The sequence below is a fragment of the Mus pahari genome, chromosome 2 (genome assembly GCF_900095145.1).
Source record: "Mus pahari chromosome 2, PAHARI_EIJ_v1.1, whole genome shotgun sequence".
Taxonomy (NCBI): Eukaryota; Metazoa; Chordata; class Mammalia; order Rodentia; family Muridae; genus Mus; species Mus pahari.
The window spans coordinates 67,801,634-67,808,652 of record NC_034591.1 but is presented as its reverse complement, the minus strand read 5'-3'; the positions used below and the strand labels follow the sequence as shown (position 1 = coordinate 67,808,652).

Below are 7,019 nucleotides of genomic sequence, written 5' to 3'. Positions count from 1 at the left end.
ATACCATAGGAAACATTGATACAATGGTTAAAGAAAATGCAAAAAGCAAAAAGCTCCTAACCCAAAACATCCAGGAAATCCAGGACATGGTGAGAAGACGACAGGATAATAGGTATAGGAGAGGGTGAAGATTCCCAACTTAAAGGGCCTGTAAATATCGTCAACAAAATTATGGAAGGAAACTTCCCTAACCTAAAGAAAGAGATGCCTACTAACATAAAAGAAGCGTACAGAACTCCAAATAGACTGGATCAGAAAGGAAATTCCTCCTGACACATAATAATCAAAACTCCAAATGTACTAAACAAAGAAAGAATATTAAAAGCATTAAGGGAAAAAGGTCAAGTAACATATAACAGCAGACCTATCAGAGTTACACGAGACTATGAAAGTTAGAAGATCCTGGGCAGATCTCATACAGACTCTAAGAGAACACAAATGCCAGCCCAGGCTACTACACCAAACAAAACTTTCAATTACTATAGATGGAGAAAACAAGATATTCCATGATAAAACCAAATGTACACGATATCTTTCCATAACTCCAGCCCTACAAAGGATAATAGATGGGAAGCACCAACACAAGGAGGGAAACTATACCCTAGAAAAAGCAAGAAAGTAATCTTTCAACAAACCCAAAAGAAGACAGCCACACAAACATAATTCCACCTCTAAAAACAAAATTAACAGGAAATAACAATCACTTTTTCGTAATATGTCTTAATATCAATTCCCCAAAAAAGACATAGACTAACAGACTGGATATGAAAACAGACCCAGCATTTTGCTGCATACAGGAAACACACCTCAGTGACAAAGACAGACACTACCTCAGAGTAAAAGGTTGGAAAACAATTTTCNAAGCAAATGGTCCCAAGAAGCAAGCTGGAGTAGCCATTCTAATATTTAATAAAATCAAGTTTCAACTAAAAGTTATCAAAAAAAGATGAACACTTCATACTCGTCAAAGGAAAAATCTACCAAGATGAACTCTCAATTCTGAACATCTATGCTCCAAATGCAATGACACCCATATTCATAAAGGCAACTTTACTAAAGCTCAAAGCACACATCGCACCCCACAGAATAATAGTGGGAGACTTCAACATCCCACTCTCAGCAATGGACAGATCATGGAAACAGAAACTCAACAGACATAGTGATACTAACAGAAGTTATGAACCAAATATTTATAGAACATTTCATCCTAAAGCAAAAGGATATACCTTCTTCTCAGCACCTCACAGTACTTTCTCCAAAATTGACCATATACTTGGTCACAAAACAGGCCTCAATAGATACAAAAAGATTAAAATAATCCCATGCACCCTATCAGATCACCACAGACTAAGGCTGATCTTAAATACCAACAAAAACAACGGAAAGCACACATACACTTGGAAGCTGAACAATGTTCTATTCAATGATAACTTGGTCAAAGAAGAAATAAAGAAAAAAAATTAAAGGTTTTTTAGAATTTAATGAAAATGAAGACACATCATAGCAAATGCTTGTGGACGTTGTACATCGTGGTGCGGAGCCTAGTGCGCACCACGATGTACAACGTCCACAAGCAGTGGTTCTTTAAGAAAATCAACAAGATCAATAAACCCTTAGCCTGACTTAGCAGAGGGCACAGAGATAGTATTCAAATTAATAAAATCAGAAAAGAAAAGGGAGACATAACAACAAAATACACCTTAAAATAATTATTCCTTTTTTTTTTTTTGATGAAACTAAAAGGGTTTAGTCATGTTGGTATATTTATAGGTAAATACAAAATTGTACCACTATAAGATATTGAATATGAACATTACAATTATTTACTGAATCTGACTCAGTCCATTGATGTTAAATACAAAATGAAATGATTGTAAAACATAAGAATTAAAATAATTATTCTGTTTGTTGAAGAGTAACAGTTGAAAATGCAGAGCTCTTGAGTTTAATGTCAATCTACAGAGCAAGTTTTAGGTCAGCCAAGCTTAGGCAAAGAAGGAGTTAGGAAACAGAAACCGGGCGAGGGGAGGTGGTGGTCAGGGGGGATGTTCCAGCCCCAGCAAGCAGCAGAACTCAGCAACTTTGGCCACAAAGCTCTGGCTTTAGAGTCAAGAACAGAAGGGATTACTGGGACAATTGATGTTGGTTAGCTGGAGCTAAGAAATTAGCAGTGATTAAGAAGAGACCAGCATTACTGAGGTCAAATCTTCTGGGAGTTGTTTTTTTAAGAGTGTTCCAGAGATAGCCAAAGTTGTATCTCATGCTACAGCTGGACTTGGTAATGTGTAAGAATCACCCAAGTTGTACTGGTTTTGAAGGCATGAAGGTGTCATGGAGAGCAGTTGAGGTTTGGCACTGTGAAAATCTATGAAGGGCCATTGGTGAAGGTGCAGCCTCAGTTGCAGTTGATGACCCAGGACTGGGGGTCATGCAAGGAAGTTGAAGCTTGTCACCATGAACGAAATCTATGAAAGGCTATTGGTAAATCCTAGTTGCAGCACAAGACCTCAGCATATTGGAGATGTCGATACCATCAGATGATCACCAAGAATAACAGCAGCAGTGTAGTGGAGTCAACCACAGAGGGCAGAGCTGGAGAAATGACCCAAGCCCTTTGGAGGAGCCCAGAAAATCATGTGTGAGTCCCAAAAATTGGAAAAAGAGTGTGTAAAGTTGAAGTTGCCTTGGATACCCCACGATGATAGAGATGCCAGAGCCATGGGATACTTGCTGAGGAAAGCTACTAGCAGGAGTGGAACCAGCCTAAGAGAATGAAGTTTTTTCAGTCATCAAAGCTGAAAGGAGTTGGAGATCCACAGAGTTCCTTGACATCAGACATAGAGACACAGACTTCGGAGTTTGCCCAGCTGGCTTTTGGTTATTCTTTGGTCCAGTATTTCCTCAATATGATGTTTCAGAATGGTAATGTATATCCTTTGATGTTGGAAGTATGTAATCTGCTTTTTTATTTGATTTTTATAGGTAATTATAATTAAGAAATTGCATGAATCTCAGGAGATGGGGACTTTTGAAGTGGGGTTAAATATATTTTGCATTAAGTTATGGCTAGGTATGGCCCCCATAGATTTATGTGTTTAAATAAGCTTTTTGGGGTCAGGGAGTGAAATATGGTCCATGAGAAGTGGCACTGTTAGTAGGTGTGGCCTTAGAGAAAGTGCATCACTGTTGGGGTGGCCTTGGAAGTGCCTCCCAGTTGGGGAAGTGTCTGGCTCTCCTGGCTGCAGTCAGATCAAGATGCAGAACTCTGAGATTCTTCTCTAGCATCATGTCTGCCTGGATGCTGCTGTGCTTCCTGCCATGATGATAATGGACTAACTTCTGAAACTGTAAGCCAGCTACAATTAAATGCTTATCTATATAAGGGTTGCTTGGGTCATGGTGTCTCTTCTCAGCAGTAAAGCTGTAAGACACTAGGTCATGTCTTACCTTTTCTAGTGAAGCCACAGTTCTGTTGGATTAGGGCTCTACCTGGTCCCTTTATCTGTTTCCGCTGCCCCCAAAGATCTGCAAATGCCATAAGTTTTGATGGCAGCATTAAAACTGTATCGTGGTAGAAGGAGAGAAGTACATTCATGACTTTCAAGGTGGTTAAAAGTCATCTTGTTAGCACGTACTTCAGCAGTAGTATGGATATAAGAGGAGGAGACCTGATAGGCTCTTTCTATGGCATTTTACTGTGGAAGAACATGTACTTAGTAGGCACAAGACACTGGTTACAACTGTTAGCGAGACAGTGAAACAACCCATCAGTCTAATCTTTAGTTTTCTATGTGGGACAGCAAATACCAAACCGAAAAAAATGGCCTCTCTAGGATAGCATGGGTACTTATTAGTCAAGCTGGATAAGCGTGCTAGTCAGCCATCCATGTTCTTTGTCATTCATATCACTCTGGGTAAGAATAACTTCTGGCTATCGTTTCTTTAGTCTTTTTCTCCCTCTTCCTGGTCCTCAGGTTGAACTTCCTATTCTAGTAAGGCCTTTTTGTGTTATCCCAATAAACTTAATACTATTAATTATTATAATCCAGAAAAACACATTCATAATTTTAAAGGTACATTTATTTATAATTTCCCTGTAAGTATGGGCTATGTCTTAGTTAGGGTTTTACTGCAATGAACAGACACCATGGCCAAGGCAACTCTCATAAGAACATTTAACTGGGGCTGGCTTACATCGTCAAGCTGGGAGCACAGCAGTGTTCAGACAGGCACAGTGCAGGAGGAGGTGAGACTTCTCCATCTTCATCTTAAGGCTGCTAGGAGAAGAGTGGCTTCCAGGCAGCTAGAACAAGGGGTGGGGGCTTAAAGCCCATGCCCACAGTGACACAACGACTCCAACAAGGCCACACCTCTTAATAGTGCCACCCCCTGGGCCAAACATATTCAAACCACCACAGGTTGTGTCTGTGTTTGTGACCAGATGTACGAGGGCACACACAAGTCTGCTCATCTGTGGAAGTCAGGAGAAAACATCAGGGTTGATGCTGTCTTCCACTGGGATCAAACTCCATTCTTCTGTTTTGTGTCTACAAATCACAAAGATCTTTACCCATTTAAGCCATCTCACTGGCCCCTTCAGCATCTTCTGAATGATTTAGAATAGCAACAGAGCTACGTGAGTGCTGTTGGACAGCAGGCTGTAAGCAGTACATATGTTGGATGAGGTGCCTGAGATCTGTTGAATGGTTATGATAGCTCTTCTCTCAGGTCAGGTCTTACAGAAGGCTTAATGAAAATACTACAGCTTTTTCTCATGTACTTAGCAGACCACCACTACATGACAGAGCTAGATATCCAACTGTGTGTGCAGGAGATTTCAGCAGTTGGTTTAAAATCCGTAAACACGGGCACTCCAGCCACTGCTCTGCAGCAGGGTGACTCCTGTACTCTCTTAAGTTCTGACCTCATTTGGAGTGTTGTGGTTTGAAGGAGAACTTGGCTTGTGTCAGTCGCATGCACAGCTGGGCGCATCTGGTGTCGCTGCTGTCTTCTGCTCCCCGGGCGCTGTGCTGAGATCGTGGGTCCCTGACTGCACCCGGTACAGCTTTTATGCTTTCTCACTTCTCCGAGGGAATCCCTTCCCTCCGAGGAGCACTGTTTAAAGCAGTGCAGCAGAATGTGCAAACCATAGTTTCTGCCAAGTTGAGAGAGTTGTTTCTTGGAATACGTGTGTCTTTGTTTAGAGTGTTCTGGAATACACAGAAGCATCTGGCAACATATACTTTCCTCTGTTTATCCCCACGAGGAAGGCTATGTGTGTATTTCTCTCACCCTTTTTGTAACATTCCTGGCTTCATTCCACGGTAAGATCCTGCTAACTGCTAAGGACAGCAGTGCCCAGTTTCACAATGAAGGACAGACAGTGAATGGTCTCCTTTTTATGTCTATAGAAGGGTTTGTGATTCCTTTATTTAGTTGAGATTTTTTGGAAGAATCTTTCATGATTTCTTCTGGCCCTCAGAATGTCTTTAAGTTACTTTAAATCTTTAAAATTGTTGAAACTCCAATTTTGTAGAGTAAATAGGCATCTATTTATTACTAAAACTTCTCCATTTTCTCCTTCAGATCTAGGCAATGTATTTTATAGCCCTTAATCTACGTTCACTTCAAAAAAAAGCAAAGACCAGTGTGTGAGTTCCTGCTACTGAGGCATTGGTGATAAGTTGACCTCTGGTGTTTCTGACAAAATCATTTGGAAGTCCCCCCACCCCCACCCCAGTATATTTGAAGAAAAGTTAGCCATAGAACCTGCATCATAGCCACAACCAGGCTTCAGCGGATGCTGGAACTCACTCGCTCTCACCTGGTTGTGAAACAGACAAAGGGCTGAGCCATTTGCAGAGATGCTGGACTTAGCAGCATGAGAAATGTGACAGAGCACCTTGCTCCTGCTGTATTTTGGAAATCCAGATCTTGACAAGGGTTCATTTGTGTGCCAGGGAAAGTAGGGCAAGGTAGAAATGTGGGGAAGACAGAATTCTATGTCTGAAGGCAGCGTGAGTTTCCATGGCGGCCTGTCCAGGCCTCCCATCCCATTCTCAGACCTGTGTAGTGCTCAGACCACCTTGTATCCTCCTCTTTCCACCTAAGAATAGAGAAGTAGATACTCAAGTGAGAAAATGAACTGAGAAGCCAGAAATGGCAGCATGGAGCTGCTGGAGAGAGCTTTGATGCTCTATGTTCACCCGTGGGAGCTGAGTGGCAGCTCAAACAAAATCTGACCAGGAAAGTGGGAGAACCCACCCCCAGGAAAGTGGGAGACCCCCCTCCCCCCTCTATTACCTTTTGCTGTGCTCCAGGAGTTAGGGAGGTGTGCCTTAAGAGCTCAAGTGTTTGAACACTTGAAATCTTGGTTTCATATACTGCACCAATTTATCTCTCAGCTTTCCTGTCTGATGTATGTAAGGTAGAATGTAATGGGATGGAACTTCCGTTACATTGAAACAAGAGCAGACCTCACGGGATAGTTAGTGTATGTACTTATGTAAACTTTTTTAAAAGGCAAAATCAATCTGTATTCATGGTAGATGAGGAGTTACTGAAGCAGGGCCCTGACAGGTTTCCTGTGGTGTTGGCATGTCCTAATTCTTGGTTTGGAGGGACTATGGAATGACGTGGCTGGTAAAGGTCCTTACCTCCCGAAATACAGCCTTACAATCTAACTTTGTTTGATCCTCAGAACCCACAAAGAGAGGGAGGAAGAGGTCTGACTTCACAGAGTCCTTCTCTGATTGTCACATACACCCCGCACACCCCCAACCAGCTCCTCCACTAGGGACTATCAGCCCCACAGCTGATCAACAGTTGCCGCACAGGACAAATCCTATCAGTACCCAGTCTTCTTTGAAGTCTACACCTAGGGAACACTAGCAGGTTGCAAAGGCACACACTTTCCATTTACCAGTGAGAAACAGAAACAAAAAATCATGGCAAATTCTTGATTTGGTTAAANCAAGAAGTAATAGCTTGGAAATACCCCCAAGAAAAGGAGCCCACNG

At 41.8% G+C, this 7,019-nt stretch overlaps 1 protein-coding gene across 2 annotated transcripts in view; it reads left to right on the top strand.

The window, feature by feature from the left end:
• Positions 1–7,019, top strand: part of Igf2bp3 (insulin like growth factor 2 mRNA binding protein 3) — a 130,956-nt gene that overhangs the window by 93,588 nt on the left and 30,349 nt on the right. The window lies entirely within an intron of this gene.